This window comes from Vombatus ursinus, unplaced genomic scaffold, assembly GCF_900497805.2.
Source record: "Vombatus ursinus unplaced genomic scaffold, bare-nosed wombat genome assembly UNPS02006779.1, whole genome shotgun sequence".
Classification (NCBI taxonomy): domain Eukaryota; kingdom Metazoa; phylum Chordata; class Mammalia; order Diprotodontia; family Vombatidae; genus Vombatus; species Vombatus ursinus.
In genome coordinates, this window is record NW_020946557.1 from 22,079,434 (window position 1) to 22,099,706 (window position 20,273).

Genomic DNA, 20,273 nt, shown 5'->3' on the forward strand with positions numbered 1-20,273 from the left:
AGATATGAACTCTTTCTGACTTCAGGGCTGGCACTCTATCCACTGCACCACCTAGCTGCCCACCTGGCCCTTTAGTAAATGCTTGCTGACTGACTGGCCAACATATCATCTACAACTTATGTAGTCTATACCCTCTATAAACTTTTCAGAAAATCCCCTTTATCTCTTCAGAATAATATATTAGAGAGGGGAAAAGGGATATGATAATGTTATATTCCCCTGCTCAAAAACCTTCAAAGACTCCCATGGACTAAAGGATCAGTGCCTGAAGCTTGACATTCAAGATACTCCACAATGACCCCAACATGAATTTACAACACTTTCTCAGTATTTATGGTCCATTTCTAAAATTCAAAACCTGCCTTTGATCACTAATGGCTGTGAGTAACCCTGAGTAACTTCTCAGTGCCTCTGAGGTTCTATGAGTAGAACCGTAAAAATGCAAGAATGGCATCGATAGAAATGAAGTCTCTTTATCTAGGAGTTCCCTCTTTACAGATCCAGTACCTCTCCCTCCATCCCTTCTAACAATCATACATTGAACCAAACTAAAAGATTCTCTATTCCCAAAATTCTACAAGTACTCTACTACATTTGTGTTCTCTTTGCTTAGGCTGTTATTCCTGCCAAAAGTATGGATCCCTGACAGCTCCGTCCATTCTTTTTTTAAAAAAAATTTTAATTAAATTTTTTTAAATCTATGGAATAAAACAAGCATTGATCATCTCCATCCATTCATAAAAGTATGGCTCAAGTGCTATTTCTTCCATAAAGCCTTCTCCTTGAGGCTTGTCCCCAATCTCTCCGAGTCTCATAGCACTTTCTTTTTTTTTTACTGCTCCTTGAGCATTTATCATAACTTCGATATATCAATTCAGATCACAAAACACAAGTGCCTACAGGGAAGTGTGATGATTTAGTGAAAAGAGCTGTGGAATAAGTCGGGAAAGAGAGAGGTTTGATTATAACCAGATCTAGTCTTGCTCCTGAGCTCTGGGCTGCATCATTAACCGTGTATTGGGCATTTCAAACTGGGAGCCTAAAACAGGAAAGGTGGCAGTAGAGAGCAGAAAGGAGATGACCCGCACAAGAACTACTAAGGTGAAATGACAAGATTTGATAACACCTCCAGATGGAAGAAAAGATTCAAAAACAACTTCAGTATTGATCACAATATCTTAATGTCATAAAGAAAAACAGAGAAGCTAGAAAGAGATGCAAATCTGGTGGAGAAATTCAGTTTAGTTTTGGACATACTGAGTTCCAGGAGCTAAAGAACTTCCAATGAAGATGATAAGATTTAGAACTGAAAGGGACTTTAAAGTTACCCAAGTCCACATCCCTGATATACAGATGGGGATATTGAGATCCAAAGTAGTGAAGTGACTTGCTAAAGGGTGCCCAGCTAGAGTCAGAATTCAAACTCAGGTAATTTGACTCTCAATAGAGCATTCTACTGTACAAAGTTACAATTAGAATTATAAGACTGGATATGGGACTTGCACTCAGGAGAGGTTGGGGGGCTAGAAGTATAGTTTTGGGTGTCGTATTCAGGGAATGAGTAAAAGTAAAAAAGAGTGTAAAAGAGAAAAGGACTGAAGACAGAACTTTGTGGGATGTGTATAAGGAGAACAGGAGAAAAAAAAAAGAGAAATAGGTAAAGGCACCCAAAGAGAAACAAAGGGGTAGGAGTACCAGCATACAGAGGTATCAAAGAAGCCAAAGAAAGAGAGAATGTCAAGAGGAAAGAGGCTAACAGTAAAAAAAACAACAGAAAAATAAAAGAGGAAGCCTCCCTATTTAAAGGATTCATCTGCCTGGGGAAAAAAAAACCCAAAAACCTGGGTTTTGCATTAGGTAAGAGTGCTTTCCTTACATGGTGAGAATTAGAAACCTGAGTACAAAGAGGACAGGAAGAAACATATTTTGAGGAAGTAGCGGCAACAAGTGTATATTCCTCCTTCCTGAGTTTTGAGGGTGGAAGATCTCTAAGCAAAGGTTGAAAGATGGCTTGGTCAGGCATGTTGTGGAGAGACTTGAAAATTTCAGAACAGAAATTAGACTAAATGGCTAAAATGGTCCCTTCCAGTTCCAAAATGCTGTTATTCTCTTATTTTTTCAAATAGAAGACAATAGACTGAAAGAGCATAGCAGGTTTGAAGGAAGACTTTTTTTTTTCAAATTATTATTAGCACCAAAAGAGTCAAATTAGGGTGATCAAGTTAAGAGTAGAAAGAAGGGGAGATGGAAGAAATATTATAGAAACAGCAGAGGGCTCAACAACTGATTAGGTAGGTGTGAAGAAGAGAGATACGTCCAGTCTTCAAGGTTGGAAGCAAGGTCATTAAGAGGATGTTTGCATTGTGATATTTAAAAAGTTTGAGAGACATAGCTTCTGGGTTATTAATCATTTTATTAATAATGCTAGCATATTATTAATAAAAGGATGGTTATTTGGCCCTCTCTCTTAGACCAGAGAAATCATGGGACTCACTCAATACTTATGTGCCTTTGGAAGAGTGGGTGTTCCTGAGGGTGCCAATGGACTCTGACTGGTTAACAAATAATGCGACAGAATGAATATTATAATGAGGTGGCCCCCAAAGAGGGGCTGGAGAAACATGACTTTGATGACATCATTTATTTCCAAATCGCTCCCAGCCTTGGATAATTTAATCGAAGAATTTATTCCCACCCAAACCTGAATAGAAGACAATGAGCTTCCCCATGTAGGCAGGATTTGAACAAGATTGAGGAGAAAGTCACTCCAATGTCATTATCAGCAATGTCCTTCAGAGACTGAACAACCTACTGGCTTCTGAAAAAAAAAATCTGGTTTATAATTCAGTAATTGATTATTAATATGAGAGAGAAATAACCATTTCTCTCAGCATCATCAAAATAGAGAAGGAGGTGGTGAATGCTTGTACAACGAAGGGAAGAAGCCAGTAAAGAGGAAGAAAAATGCATGATGACAATTAAAAAAAAAATGAAAGGGAATGCAATCAAGAACACACATGAAAGAGTTAACCTTGGCAAAGGAGTGGTTACTTTCACTCTTTGAGACCAAAGGGGAAGAGATGATGATGGATGAGGTTGTAAGGAAATGTGTATGTGTATGTGTGTGCCAGGTTTTGTTTTCAATGTAGAAGGGAAACTAAGGAAGCGAAAAACAGAATGGCCTCTCTAGTTTCATTAAAGTAAGAGGCTGGTCAAACTGAATAACAGCTGAAGGTTTGAGAACTGAAGAGAAGGTTTGGGAAAGATGCTAAAGGAATGTGATAGGGAGTCAATTAGAGAGAAATAAAAGGTTGACTGTGAAGCAATTAGAGTCAAACCGATGTTAGATAGCATAGATTTGCAGTGGATATAGCCAACAGCTTCATTACTCCTATCAGCATCACTCAGCTATCTTGGAGTAGGAGAAAAAAGGGATAAGGGAGGAAGAGGCATAAATACAACTGAGTGAGAGGGAAAAAAGGGATAGTTAACCCAAGGCTGAAGATTAACAGAATGATAAAGGAAGAAAAAGAAGAATGCAGAGAAAGGATTTAAAGATGCAGCAGGGTATATCAATGAACCCATTTTCAATCATTCAATAATCATTGTCTTCCTCCCTCCCCAGGAATATGAAATTATTTTTCTTTAAAAAAAGAAAATGCCTAGAGTAAACTCAGTATTTTTTTTTACAGTAACAACAAATGATATTTATGAAGTGTTTTGCTCACAATACTCTGTGGTAATTACTGCACTTTACATTCCCCTCTAACAAATGAGGAAACTGGAGAGGAAATGACTTGTGGGAAATTCACTCAAGAGTTAGGTACAGAGCTGGGTACTGTGTGGAGCTCTCCTAATTCCTAATCCACTATTCATTCCACTATTTGCTCTCCTTTTGGGGTTCATGGACTTTTTCCTCTTGGCAATAAATAATCATTTTTTTAATTTTTATTGTTAACATTCACTCTTTATTTTTAACATCCACTTTTAAAAATTTTGAGTTCTAAATCCTCTCCCTCCTTCCTGTCCCTTCCCTGCCCATTGAGAAGACAAGCAATATATCAATTACACATGTAAAGTCATGTAAAACATATTATCTAATAACTTTTTTTTTTTTGCTTAGGCAATGGGGGATAAGTGACTTACCCAGGGTCACACATCTAGTAAGTGTCAAGTGTCTGAGGTCGAATTTGAACTCAGGTCCTCCTGACTCCAAGGCCTGAGCTCTATCTACTGCACCACCTAGCTGCGCCCTCAATAACTTTTAAAATACATCTTGATAGCTATATTTCAATACCATTGGTTTCTTTTGTAATCCCGTGTATTTTTATTTTATACACTTAAAAATATTATTCTGAGAAGGGGTGCATAGCTTCACCAGACTTCCAAAAAGGTTAAGAATCCCTGCTCTAGGGGGCAGCTAAGTAATGCAGTACATAGAGCACAGGCTCTGAAGTCAGGAGGATCTGAGTTCAATTCGACCTCAGACCAACCACTTGACATTTACTAGCTGTGTGACCCTGGGCAAGTCACTTAACTCCAATTGCCTAAAAAATTAAAAAAAAAAAAAAGAATCCCTACTCTTGACTGAGACATATTTTTTTGAATAGAGCCAATGCAAGAATTTGTTTTGCTTAAATAAGCATCCTTGTTACATGGGTTTTATTTTTCTTTCTTTTTCCAACGGGCGTTGGGAGGTGAGAGGGAATGAAGTTGGATTGTTAATTGAAAAAAAAAATTAAGCTAAAAAAAAAAAAGAAAAAAGAGAATTCCTGCTCTCAAACCTAATCAATTACCTATATTCAGTTTTCCTTCCAGTGTATTATTCAATACACAGAAAAGGCAATGACAATGCCACTCTACACTAAGGAGGAGTGATAGTCCCCTAGGACAAGCACAAGGCCCAAAAGCGATAACTACCCTAGCAGCACAATTTAGGGAGGCTCAGATGGCTCCCTGGGGACACATTACTTCAGCCTACACTCAGTCCCTTCAGGATGTGAAAGTGGTGCATACAGAATATAATTATTTGTAAAAATCACTTAGCATAGTGCCCTGGGCACATAGTAGGCACTACACAAATATTTATTCCTTCTCCCTCCTCCCCCCACCGTCCCTTTGCCATCTGACAACACATGTGCTGCTATCCCGGCAACACCAGTTACAGAACTAGCCTCTTGTTCTTCATGGACACTTCTCTCAGTGGCTCTAATTGGATCCCAAGTAGCAGACTCCTCCTTCAAACAGGTAAGAGGCTTCGCTGAACACCTAGTTAGAAATGCTCCAGTCACAAAAGGGCATTAGCAGGTTAAGGAGATTACTCTGAGCCTACCACTGGACAAATGAGTTAAGATATGTGAAGCACTTTGAAACCTTAAAGAGATACATAACTGTTTCTGTTCAGTTGTTTCCAGTCCTGTCCAACTCTTGATGACCTCTTTTGGGGTTTTCTGGGCAAGGATACTGGAGTGGTTTGCCACTTTCTTCTCCAGTTCATTTTACAGATGAGGAAACTGAGGCAAACAGGACAACTTACTATTACTATCATCATCATCATCGTCATCATCATCATCATCAGTTGCTGTCAATGTTGTTCCTATGATGGCATGGTGTTGGGGGGAGTTCTGGTGTGGGAGGAAGTTAGGTTTTACTGCCCCTTGTATCACTTTTGCCCTAGCATAACATTTAACACATAATTCATTCAATAAATATTTATTAAACGCCGACTATATCAAGGCACAGTAAGTAATCTAAAAAGGTTTACCGAATGAATGAGATGTTATCACAATTTTGGTTATTTCCTTTGAAAAGTAAGGAGCCCGGTCAGAAGACCTACATTCAAGTCCTATCTCAACGCGGACTATAAACTTGGATAAATCATTTAACCTCTGCACTTCCATTTCTTAATCAGTAAAATGGTGATAAAATACCAATTGAAGTTCTTAACCACCCCCACCACCCCCACCCCCACCCCTTGTTGTAAGCGCCAAATGAAGTCATGACATATTGAAAACCTCAAAGGCCAAATAATTGTTGGCTACCATTATCTTTATCAAATGTATGTAATGCACTTGATACTATCAAGAGTTACACATTAACTAATTAAGTGCCTACTATGTGCAAAAGGTTGTGCTACATAAAACACAAGATGTTAATTATTAGACAGTCTTTGGAAAGAAACCAAAATCTTATGCAACAATGATCACTATTGTTACGACTAATAATCCCTTCACTACTTTGTATTCTAAGGCTTAGTTTTCCATTGGAGTTTTTAATTACAAGACTTGCCTTGTTCGAGAAGTCCTCCAATATGTCACAAAATCTTTTTTCAAAACTGAATCAAGGGCATTTTATAAACCTGACCCTTAAATTCTGCTCCCAAGTACTCTCCTCAGAATTTAATTTGTGATCTCAGTAAGCTTTCATCTTGAATATCATTTTGCAAGTTCAGACTTGTCCTGGTATATGAGCAACCAAAAAGCACTTAAGCCCCAGGGGTTAGAAAAGGGGGGGGGGAAGGAAGAATGTTTCACCAGTCTTTTTCAAACTTATTCTTGAGTCAGAAGGCTTACCAATTTCAAGTTTAAACATCATTTTATAGTAAATCATTTACGGTTACAGATGGCAGAAAAAGAAAAGGTACATTTTCAAGAGTAAGAAGGCAATTCAGAGGCTTTTACTACTTGTTTAAAAAAGAAAAAGAAAAAAATACCCACTGCTAGGCCTAAAGAGGCCAAAGATAGAAAGTCCCCATATACACCAAAATATTTATAGCAGCACTTTTTGTGTTAGCAAAGAACTGGAAACAAAATAGATGCCCATCAATTAGGGAATAGTTAAATGAATTGTGTTATATGAATTTCTCTCCAGGCTGCACTCCAGATTCTACCATGCCCCAGAAACCTCTTCACCCTGGAAGCTCACTCCAACCCTGGAATTCATAAGCTGGAAGCACTCTCCACTCCTGCAGCCCCTCAAGATGGAGGATCCTTCCAGAATCTCCATTTAAGGAGGACAACAGGCTAGTCAAGGCTCATTCCTGGGAGTCACACTCCAAACTTTCTCTACCTCACACAGAAAAACATTCTTTCAGCCCCCATTTAGCTTCCTTTTATTTGTAGTCTTCTCTACTAGAATATAAGTTCCTTGAGGGCAGGGACGGTTTTTATTTATGCATGTATTTGCATTCTCTGCATTTAGCAGAGGGCCTGGCACAAAGTAAGCTCGGATAAATGCTTGTGGGCTGACTCGAATGTAATGGTGTATTATTGCATAAGAAATTACTGAAGTCCCAATTGTTGGGAAGGGGGAAAGCAAAAGTAAGAGCTTCAATTTCAGCCTGCAGTCAAGTTTAGAGGGTTCTCTCCTTTGTCCTTTCCCATAACGTTTCCCTCATTTACAGCAAACACTCATTCAGAATGCAATAAAAATCAGCATATCTTTATCTTGAGATAAAACCCATCATAAAACTACAGGCAACAAATAAGCAAGATTTCAAGAGAGCATAAAACTCCCAAGGAACTCAGTGAGGCATACGGGAAAAGCGGAGGGAGGAAAATTTCATGAGATAGCAATATGGTAACATGTTCAATCCAGGAAGATCACTCCTTAAGCTGGTCATTTATCCACAGGATTCCAACTACTCATGATTAGATTCAGTTGAGGGTATAAGAGCCCTTCCCTTGCAATTGGATTGCTATTGGCCTGGCAGAAACAGTTCCCAAGGCACCAAAATTACCAAAAAGCACTATATCCATAGGAGTCAAATAATGTGGGATATTTTATTTTACATCCTAGTGTGATCCCTAATACAAAACTCTAACCTCCCCCATTTATTCTTTTGGTTATGAACAACATAATATCTGAAGAATCAAAATTGTTGGATCACTGAAAGGATGATAGAAAAACATGAAAACATGTAAGGACAAAAGTAGGCTGTAACATATTACCAATGACCGCAACATATTCACACTACTAGAACGGCTGGAAAACAATAACAACAACAATGCTGTTTACATAACACTTTAAGGTCCAAAGTATTTTATACACATTAGTTTCTCAAGTGAGCATCACAACAACTTTGTGAAATAGGTATTATAGATATTATTAATGCTATTTTACTGGTGAGTGAACTTGCAGACCAGAGTTTAAATAACTTGCCCATGGTCACACAATTATTTCAAGTCAGAAGCAGGATTTGAACTTAGTTTTTCCTGACTCTAAATCCAACATTCTATCCACTATATCCTGCTGGTTTACTTCATCAATATGTATATTGCCTCCAGAGGTAGAAGCTATAACCCCATCTATGTCTGTCCATACTGTGCACTCTAGTCTATGTCTTTCCATAATTATCTAGAAAACATAGGCTCAGAAAAGGAAGTTAGAAGAACAAAGGTTAACAAATGGAAAGCCTAAGTGCAGCAATGGTAGCCATCTAATGTTTCAAAGCATAAAGGAAAGCATCCTGCAAATTGAATGATCTTCTATGGTAGATTTATGGGAGGTTATGAACAAGAATCACACAAGCTGAGAAAGCATGGATAGGTAATGAACTCTAGATTAAAGGGAGTAACCCATACTGATGAACTCATTATCTGTCGAAATACTGAAGTTTGTACACATCGATAAACATCAGGACCAAGAAATACTCTTAAAATGTCTTCTAGCTAAGTATTACAAAGAAAATTTCAACACCTCTCATATCTTAAATTTTTTTGTTCATTAAGTATTTGAATATTAAAGCTGTTGTACTTGGGGACATATTCATACTACATGGAAATTTCGTGCAAATATATAGTTTCAGCTTTTGCTGTTAATGAATTCATTTCCTCCCAAGAAAATATTTGCCTAAAGTTTAAAATTTTTTTTTAAAAAAAGCTTCCAACAAGCCTCTACATATACAATGCTAAGGTCATAAAAATGAGTTTACCTAGTGGAAGAGGATAGGCATTTTAAGTTTTCAAAACCATCTATTTAACCAAATATTTTTGTCTATATTTCACACATATGGAGGGAAGAGACTAGGAAAAGGAAAATAACAACAAGTTTTAAAACCTTACCCACTTCTTACTTATAAATTTGCCACATAAGCCTTGCAAATGTGCAGATGAATCAGCAATGATTCACATATTCTTAAAAGCTACTACAAATTCTCTCAATTTCCCAGGTTCAAATTATTTGGTATATGGCTTAGATAACAAGATAATTTAATTTCCTTCCTTTTACCTAATTGTTTAAAACTATTTTGTTCATTCCACTTCATTTACTACCAATTTTGAACCCTTTGGAGATCCTGCGGGGGGGGGGGGGGGGGGGAACCTTAGTCTAAATCCGGGTCATCAACCAACTCAGATCTTCTCAGTATAAAATCATTACATAAATGGGGCTCTACTGGCCTTGAAAAGTTAATTAAGCATGACATCCTTTGAAGAATGATATTTTATGTTCTACTTTATGGAGTATCAAACTGGAATGAAGGAAAGAGAAAGGAGGGTTTTCTCAAACCCGAATAATATAATCATTACAAAGTAAGAAAAGTATTCAGGGATCCTGACTTGAATTCCATTTTCTCAACTCCTAAACCCACAGTCTATCCACAAAAAATTGATTTCTGAGGAAGGTAACAAGGTAACACAAATGGCACTAATCTGATTTCTGAGTTTTCTAAAATCTTTTTTGAACTTTTGGTCTCTGCCATTGAGAAAAAAAAAAAGATTATCTTAAAACCTGTTCCACTGTTAACAGTTTCTGAAAAACTCTTAGCTACATGCAGTATGGGATAGTAGAAAGACAGGAACACTTGGGGTTCAAGGACTGCCTCTGTCACATACTGGTTGTATGTCAAATTGGCAAACAGGACCACAAAAATGTGCATAATGATTCCTGTGGGTCACCTATCCACTTAGAAAACCACACAATAACATTATCCATGCTGTATTCTATTTTTATTTATTCATGAAATACTTCCCAATTATATTTTAATCTGGGTCATGCTCAACATCTCAGCCTGCTGTAGGCAACTCTGTTAGACTCTTAAGCCACAAGAAAGGTGAGAATCTGCACTGATAGGGGATTTTCCTCACCAGGGAATTTTCTGTATCAATTAAATTACAGGCCTAGTTCTCCAAATTCCCCTATAGTCAAGCTAAAGACTATAATTCTCATTACTATAGCTGTCAAATAAAAAAGTAACTTAAGAGAAGCTTAGCTTGATAGCTTGAATTAGGGAGGAGGCCACTGGAATCATAAACAACTTTATCATCACTAAATCTCAAAGAGCTTTCATAATGTTTTTAAAAACCAATTAGCAACACAGAACAGAGAAATAATCATTGTCATTTATAGAGAGCTTTTAAGGTACAACATACCTTATAAAGATTCTCTCACTTGAACTTCTCATCAACTCTGAAAATTGGCAGTAACAAAGTACTGTTAATCTACTTTCTAGATGATGAAACTGAGGCTCAGAAAAATTAAACAACTCCCCCCACCCAGTCACACTGCTTGTAAAGAGCTAGGCAGAACCTGAACCCAGGTCTTGTAACTCCCAGATCAGTGCTCCCTCTATAGCTCATGCTTTTCCAACACAACATCACAGTATGCTCTAGGGGCAACAGCATTGGACTACCAATCAGGAGACGTGAGCTCTGTCTCCAATTTTGGCACTAATTATTGGTGTGACCCCAGACAAGTCCTTTTTCCTATTTGAGGCCAAATACAAAATATGGTAGTGGAGTGGATGATCTCAGGGCCCCCTTCCAAATTTAAAATCCTATCACAGAAGAAGGCTGGACAATAAGTTAACAGGATTACCAATCCCCTAAGTGATTAAGGGGGTAGCTAGGTGGCACAGTGGATAGAGTGCTGGACCTGGAGTCAGGAAATTCATCTTCCTGAGTTCAAAACCATCCTCAGACATTTACTAGCTGTGGGACCCTGGGCAAGTCACATAACTCTGTTTGTCTCAATTTCCTTATCTTTAAAATAAGCTAGAGAAGGAAATGGCAAACCACTTTTGTATCTTTGCCCCAAAAAAACCAAAAACCAAAAAACCTCAAACGGGGTCATGGAGAGTCAGACAGGACTGAAAATGACTGCAAAAGTGATCAAGAGTTTACTATTGATAAGGTAACAGTTGTTTTCGAGGGCAATTTCTACACTAATCAAAGCAGTCCCTTTACCACTAAGTTTTACCTTTGTGCTTTTGACTTCCTACTTCTTTAAGTAATTTAGATTCCTAAAACTCAGGGCTGTTAACAAAAGCACTTTTTCCCTCCAACAGCAACTGGAATAGAAAAGTAATCTCTCCTCTGGTATGTCAAGTTCAAGACAAATACAATATATTTCTGCCCCATGAAGATTAGATTAATAGCAGAGACCCAAAGTTTCATGGTACCTATTAAGATGAAATGCACTCAGTAAATATTAATTCATAGTCGAAGAAGCAGGCAGGTTTGATGAAAGAAAGCCCGAGTCTGGAGACCAGAATTCTTTCTAGTGCTGGCTTTGCCAGTAGCTTAAAAATCAGAGAATTTTAGCTCTGCATGATCACTAGGTAGTTGTGAGATGTTGAGGAAGTAATTTCACTTCTGTGGGCCTCAGTTACCATAAAAGAAGGATTTGAGACTAGCTGATCTCTAATGCTCACCTAAACACTAAACAAGAAAGATCTCTAGTTCTGTGATCACACGATAAAAGTTGAAAACTCTACCCTGCTTTCCACTAATCCTTACAAAATAAATTTCATTATAACACATTTTCAGCAAGCAAATGTTTCAGAAGTTTGGATGGGAAGATAATTAATGGCAATTCCAGTGTATTTTGCATTGTACAAAGTAAATAAGAAAAATGTGGATCATATTAATTAAAGATTATTATATGCCAGTCAAGGACATATGAAAAGCTATTACAAAGAAAAAAAGTCTCTTCTATACAAAAATATTTCTATTAGTTCTTTTTATAGTGGTAAAGAACTAGAAACTAGGGGGAGTACCCATCAACAGGTAATGGCTGAATAAATTAGGGTATGTTTATGAATGTAATGGAATTCTATTGTGTTGTAAGAAATACAAAAGGGATTGTTTCAGAGAAATGTAGGAATAATCTGAAAAACACTGCCCTAGCCCTGACAGAGAGGTAATAACTAAATATATAAAATATGACATATTTTTAGAAATAATCAATATGGAAATGTTTTCCTTGAATGCATATTTGTTACAGAGGTTTGTGTTTTTTAGTGAAGGAGGAAATGGGAGGGAAGAAAAATAAATGTTTGATAACTGAAAAAAAGTAAATAAGCTATGACTTCATCAATATTTTCTGCTATCACTTGACTCTGCTAGAAAAAAAAGGCTGCTTTTTATTACAATTTCCTAAGTTTAGATTGCTTACAATAATTTCAGAGGATCAAGGAAAACATTTTAAATAGATAAAATTTAAAATACTCTTCTAGTACATGAAAAAATTAGTTGTGTGATTTTAGTCAAGTCATTTGATTCCTCTAACAAAAATAAGATACTGAGGAGAGAGACTGGAACATTTAGATCCACTCCCAACCCTCAAATGGTGATCATTAACAAAGTATTCTTGTTGTCTCTGTTTTCAGAATTAATGCTGTTGAGTCATTTCAGTCCTGCATTGACCCCATTGGGGTTTTCTTGGCAAAGATACTGGAGTGGTTTGCCATTTCCTTTTCCAGCTTATTATACAGATGAGGAACTGAAGCAAACAAGGTTAAGTGACTTGCCCAAAGTCACACAGCTAGTAAGTATCTGAGGCCAGATTTGAATTCAGAAGATGAGTTCCTGACTTCAGGCCCAGCACTCTATCCACTGCACCACCTACTGAATGGGAATATTATTGTTGTTCTTCAGTCATGTCCAACTCTTCATGACCCCATTTGGGGTTTTCTTGGCAAAGATATTGGGGTAGTTTGCCATTTCCTTCTTGAGCTCATTTTACAGATGAAGAAACTGAGGCAAACAAGGTGAAGTAACTTGCCTAGAGTAACACAGATAGAAAGTATCTGAGGATGGATTTGAATTCAGGAAGATAAGTCTTCCTGACTCTAGTCCTAGTACTCTATCCACTAGCTGCCCCTGGAATAGGAATATTATACTAATAATATACATTTTAAAATACTGAATTTATTAAATGAAATATTAACACATGAAATACTTTCAGAATCACACATGGAATCATGGAATCTCAGGCTATCTAGACTACCCACTAACCTGAAGAACTTCATCCTGAAAGACCTCATCCACTTTCCAATAGCTATAATCATTAAGAAAGTTTTCCTTCCATCAAAGCTGGGATCTACCTTTGTGACTTTCACATTTTGCTCCCAATTCTGCCCTCTCTCCAAACAGAATGAGAGTGACTGCTTTTAAAAGTGAAGGCCCTTAAAAATTCAAATACAGTCATCATGCCCCTAACTCTTCTCTTTTTCAGGCCAAATACGTCTAAATCCTTTGTGATCTTCCTATAGCCTGATCTTTAATAAAGTCCTTCATGATCCTGTTGGCCAATTTTTATACATTCTCAAGTTTATCAGTGTCCATTTCAAACTGTGGAGTGCAGAAATGAACTCAGGTCTCCCAATGTAGTCCACCTTCTCTAATACCAAAGAGATATTCCTAAAGCCCAGGGACTCACTATGACATTCCTCCACTTAATAAATGCCAGAGGCTATTACTTCCAGAATAAAAAGAAAAGGTCTCTGCTTGGCACTGGAGGCTCTTCATTAACATGACTCCCAACCTTTACCTACTCTACATTCCAGCCAAACTGTCCTTTTTGCTCTCCCTCTAACACAGCATTCTATGTCTCACCTCAGAACCTTTGCACTAGACTGTTTTCCATACCTGAAATGCACATCTTCTGCGCCCCTACCTCTTTGATTCCCTAATTTTCTTCAAATTTCAGCTGAAATACAACTTCCAACATATTTTTCCTGGTCTGCCCAGCAGCTAGTACCTAAGTTAACTTGGATTTGTGTAAATTGTGCTTTTATGTATACAAGTTGTACATATTGCCTCCTGTAAAAGAATACAAGTCCTGTGAAGGTAGGGACTATTTCATTTTTGTTTCTATTGCCTAACAGAATGCCTAGCATTGGGGGAAAAAAAAAAGATTGGTTGGTTGATTATTCTGACAAAATACAGCAAGACTATCATCTCCCTTGTCCTGCAAACTATGCTTCTCTTAATGTAGCCTAGGATTGTATTAACTTTCTTTCTGTCTTCTCATTATTGAGAAGTCAATCCACTAAAACTCCAAGATCTTTTTCAAATGAACTGCTGCCTGAGCATATAATTCTCCATCTTGAACACATGAAGTTGATTTTTTGAACCCAAATACAAAACTTTACATCTATCCCTGTTAAATGTCAGTTTATAAAGCTTGGCCCAACACTAGAGCCTATTGAGATATTTTTGGATTATTGACCCTATCATCCACTGTGTTAGCCGCCGCCACCCTAGCTTTGTGTTCTCTATAAATATAATAAGCACACGTCCCTCTATGCCTTCATGCGTTTTAAAAGAGTTCTAAAAAATAAAAAAAAGAATTCTATCAGTCACTACTGGTCCATAGGGAAATTTTTTCCAGGTTGACACAAACCCATTCAATTAATGACAATACAAATCCAGCCCTTCAATGAGTTCAGAATCTACACCTAACTATGTAATCACCATAGCCCACATCTATTCACCATCTCCACAAAGGCATGACTTTGTCAAAGCCTTCACTAAAAATCTGGATAAATGAACACAGTAGCCCTGTGTTTGATAAAGGCAAAGACCCTAGCTACTGTGGTAAGAACTCACTATTCAACAAAAACTGCAGAGAGAATTAGAAAGCAATCTGACGAAAACTAGGCATAGACCAACATCTCACACCAAGCTCCGAATGAGTATATGAATTAGACACAGAGTGACATCCTCAATGAATTAGGAACAAGGTATAAATGACTTTTCAGATTTATGAATAGGGAAAGAGTTCATGACTAAAAAAAGAGGGAGAGAAAGGATCACAGATGAATTAAAAAGATTTTACAACAACAAAACCAATACAATTAAAATTAAAAAGGAAATAGGTAACTGGAAAATTATTTTGTAACAAATTTCTTTGATAAGGATCTCATTTTCAAGATATGTAAGGGACGGATTCAAAACTAAAAGAAAGCCATCCCTAACTGATAAATGGTCAAAGGATATGAACAGCTAGTTCTCAGAAGATCCATGATAAAAAATGCTAGTCACCTCCTGACAGAGATTATGAACTCAGAGCATGGACTGAGGCATATATTTTTGGACCTTGGCCAACATGGGAATTTATTTTGTTTGATGATGTGTATTTATTAGAAGGGTATTTTTTTTTCTTATGAGAGAAGAAGTGGGAGGGAGAGAAGCTGATTTTTGTTAATTAAAAAAATTGAAATTTAAAACATTTTGGGAATATTCATTACTAGAATCTAATTTCTCCTTTAAAACACTCACTACCTCTCATCTTCTGATGAGATGGCCACCTTCTCCAAAAAGTCAAATGTAAAAAAAAAAAAATTCCCAGTAATGGGTATCTTAATATGCAATCACTCTGGTGTAGTACCATTTGTCATATTTACTATGAAAGTATTTATTCTCTCAAACTAAATTAATTTTCAGGTCAATATTTTGTTGTGCAAAAGCACAATGAACAAGGAGATCTTTATTGAAAAAATTCTGGAATCCAGTTCATGTGATTTAAGTTTACCTCAATAACTTCTCTTCATTCTCCCTCATCCTTTGTTCCTTCCTCTTCTTCTGTAACCAAGGCTAGAGGAGGGGAACAGTTAACTGGGAACGAAAGATAGAATGGACTATCCCAAACAAAATCTCTGATCTAGAAATTAGGTCACAGACATGTTCCCATACAGAACAAACAATTGCAGAGCAGATTTGCTGCTGAGAAATCCCCAAAAGACCAGAGATGCTTACTCAATGATAGCCTCATCACCCTTGAATGCACACAGAGCTCACGTCTACAAATTGTGAAGCTATGTAGGGCAATTGCGCTCTGGAATAAAAACTTAGCCTTCTGTTTATCTTTTTATTGCATTAACTAAAGAAGAAGGAATCTAAAAGTGGACCAGTTCCCAGGAATCCCTAAGACCAAGGGTGATACAGGGCAAGCCTGAAAGCCTAAGACTTACCTCTGCCTGCTCATAAATGCAAAATCAGAAGCCAAGTAACTTGTAAATGTTCCCTAAGTGAATTCTTGCTAGGGTAAGGCCTCCGATGGGGACAAGGTAAGTCAGAAGAGATGGTAAGAACGATAAAGATAACAACCTAGATAACAAATACCAAAGATGAAGTAAACATTCTAGTTTTATTTACCTAGGCCACAAACTCTTATGAAAAGGTTACTATTTTTTTTTTTGGTTCAGAACTATAATTTAATCAGCAACCTTGTAAAGAAACTAGTATAAAAGTGAACAGTTGTTTTTCCTAAACAACAGAAAGTAAGAAGCCTCATTAAATCAACTTAGTCTCAGTAACTACTAATGTTTGAATATTATGCATTTTAAAAACTAGTTATGTTTAGTGGAGGAATCCAATAGTCATTCAGGGATACTGCTTCACCACCTCTGTAGTCTCAGCAAAATGTATTTCCTCATTCAGTGTATCTCACAGTATATCCGTAATTCATCCTGTATAACTCTTACATAGTATCCTCTCAAAAATAGAGGGGCCAGAGACCTGAAGGTAGTTTCTCTAGGTCCTTTATGATTTCATGGGAAGCTTTATGTCACAGAACTGTCCATCAACTGTTATCTCCTGCCCTTGTTATATGACCAATCCACCTCCATTTCCAATAACACAAATCTTGGATTGTAACATCATGTCATATTTCCTCACTGTTATGATGCTGCAGCCCACTAACACCTACTTTATATCATTCCATTGCCCCCTGAATCACCTATAACTTCGAATCTTTGGTATAATCTTTGAATATTTGGTATATTGAATCATGCTGTATTCCATGATTCATAGCCACATGGCATAACTATTAGATTACTGATGTTAAGAAGATGTTAATTTTGCTTCAGCAAGCTACTTGGAATAATGGAAATTACTCTACAATTATCTAAATTCAATCTAGATCATGGTCTTCTATTAAATTTTTGGCCTAAGTCATTGTCTATATGCAGTTATACATTTGCTGATGGACCTCAATGGGCTGGCTATTCAATATACAAAACCAGAGTTTAGGCAACAGATATTCCTTTTGCTTTCCCCGTGGAGTTTGTTAGACCCAACTCTTATGGTTGTGGTTCTAGGTCTCACTAAATAAGATTTGTAATATTCTTGCTCTCAATGCAATCAGCACAATGTCATCTGTACACAGTAACCCATGGAGGAATATACTATACTATCTATAGAAGGAATTCTTTAAACTCTCTTGTACCATGGACACTTTTGGCGGTTGGAATCCCATGAGTCTCTTTTATAATAGTGGGGTTTTTTAATGCATAAAATAAAACAGAAGATAAGAAAGGAAACCAATTTATTGAAATAGTTAACAATTTAAAAAAAAACAAATTCACAGACCCTAGGTTAATAATCCCTGATCAATAAGGAATGGGTCTTCCATTTAGACTCTGACAGAAATCTACCATGATAGTATCAAACACCTTTGGTAAGTATATACACCTACATCTTCCTGCTTTATATCTTGCTTGACAATGCTATTTAGAGGATCTCTGAACCATGCTTTTTTGTTACATACAATGAGAAATTTTGTAAGATTTAACCTGAATACCTCTTACAAGAGAAAGACTTTAAGTCTACAATTTGCCTCAGTACTTCAAATTCCTTTTTTAAAAGAAATTAGTAAATAAATCCAGTGGGATCTTGTATTCCCTGTACTCTCAGGACAATTGAGTGTGATTTCTGGTATAGTATGCAATAGAATATTTTGCAAAAACCTATCTGTTCCCTTATCATACTACTATCAAGAATGACTTTGATAATGTGCATTAATTACTCTCATGAAGAGATGAGAAAGAAGGTATCTGGGTCATTAGTAAGAATCTTCTCTTTACTGGATTTTTTTGGTGGTAATAACAGGCATTAAGTTTTCCCCCCAAATATTTGGTATCCTACTCTCCTTTATATGTCTTGAGAATCAACGGTTCAGTGCCTTCAAAACTTTGAAGTACAATTCTCTTCTGTGAATACTTACATCTGGTATAACTGCTCTTCTCCTTTGTTTTGTCTAGTTACATAGTTACTTATATAAATAGCATAATGGTTAAGAGTCCAAATATGGAGACTCAACTATCATTGATGGATATTATAAAAATCCTGACAAATCTGTTCCTTTTTTCACCTATTTGTTATCCTAATTTTCATCTTGAAATGTCCATGGCATGAGCCATCTAAATCAAGTCTTAACTAATTAAAATCATAAAAATATGCTGGAAGATTCAAAAGCATTTTTGGTCACTTGCAAATGTTCTCTTAGTGTGTTAAGTAATAAAAGGAAACTATCCAGGGATCAAATTTTGACACACTTTGCAAAGAATTAAAAGCTACTCATTACCAGCCCAGTTTTATGTATTCAGAGACATTTATCTGGAAAAGCAGAACTCAATCTTTAGTCCCCCAAACAAGATAAAAATTACATTTTAAATCCCATTAAGAATGATTTTTCTTTGGCTTTTAAGGTAGTACCAGACTTTTTTGAAAAAAAACAAAACAAAACATTCTACCCAGAAAGAATGACTGAAGACCTAACTAGGGGCGAGGAACCTGAATCCTCAAGGCCACATGTGGCCCTGCAGGTCCTCAAGTGCAGCCCTGTGACTGAATCCAAACTTCTGAAAGTGTCTGACATGCAAACTTGCAAGTGTCTGATATGTACAGTGGATAGAGTGTCAGGCCTGGAGTCAGGAAGACATGAATTCAAATCCAACCTTAGACATTTACTGGCCATGTGATCCTGGGCAAGTCACTTTACCTCTGTTTACCTCAGTTACTTCATCTGTAAAATGAGTCTAGTAATAGCACTTATCTTCCAGGGATGTTGTGAGGATCAAATGAGGTAAAAATTGTAAAGTGCTTAGCACAGTGCCTGGCACCCCAGTAAGTGCTATATAAATGCAGCTATTATTATTATTATTATCTTTTCCTAGGATTATTAATAGGATATTAGATGAGTTAAAAAAGTGGGTCAAAAGATTATCTGTGCCATGTAGTGTTTTGAACTATGCTGTTAAGTTTGGGCATAAGAAAACAAAACATAAGAACAAGGCTGGGAGCACAGAAAATACAGTATGATGGCTACCTTAAATATTCCCAATAAACCAGAGCAACTCTATTTATCATCATTTCCCACAATAGCCTAGTCTATGACCTTCAGCCATCCAAGAGTCTCTCTTCCTATGCCCCTTCTAAATCAATGCTTTAGGAAATTGTTTTGGTTTTTGATTTGTTTGTTTCTAACCCAACTCCACCCATTCTCCTACCTATCATCGTACTTCTGATCCAAAATTACTCTTGTAATAAAACAGGGCAGCTAGGTGGCACAGTGGATAGAGTACCTGGCCTGGAGTCAGGAAGACTCATTTTCCTGAGTTCAAATCTGGCCTCAGACACTTATGAACTAAGTGACCCTGGGCAAGTCACTTAACCCTTTTTGTTTCAGTTTTCTCATCTGTAAATGGAGCTGGAGAAGGAAATGGCAAGCCACTCTATTATCTTTGTTAAGAAAACCCCAATGGGGTCACAAAGATTCAGACACAACTGAAACAATTGAACAACAACAAATGCACTAGTTATGACAGATAAAAAAAGATAAATAAAACCCACCCCTTGCCCTAAAGAAACTTACAAATTAAAACAGGTGATTTTATGTGTGTATATATATGTATATGTATATATATATACATATACATATATATACACACACACACACATACACACACACATATATGCACATATATACACACACACAAATATTATGCAGATTCTATACAAGTTCATATGAGTAATATAAAGTGCTTAGCTGATTTCTGCTTGAGGTTCCTTTCCAGCTCCAGATATATGATTATTTAATCTTACCATCTCATTATGCAGATGAGAAAATTGAGGCCTTGGAAAATGAAATAATTTAGCCATGCACAGAGTTGAAAGAAGAAACCATAGCAGAACCCAGGTCTAGTAATTCCCAGTACCATGCTGTGTGTGTGTGTGTGTGTGTGTGTGTGTGTGTGTGTGTGTGTGTGT

The 20,273-nt window shown here is 36.9% G+C and overlaps 1 protein-coding gene across 1 annotated transcript in view; it reads right to left on the bottom strand.

Moving 5' to 3' along the window:
• The window catches only part of ARHGAP18 (Rho GTPase activating protein 18), a 168,115-nt gene that overhangs the window by 112,416 nt on the left and 35,426 nt on the right, over positions 1–20,273 (bottom strand). The gene's annotated exons all lie outside the window — the stretch shown is intronic.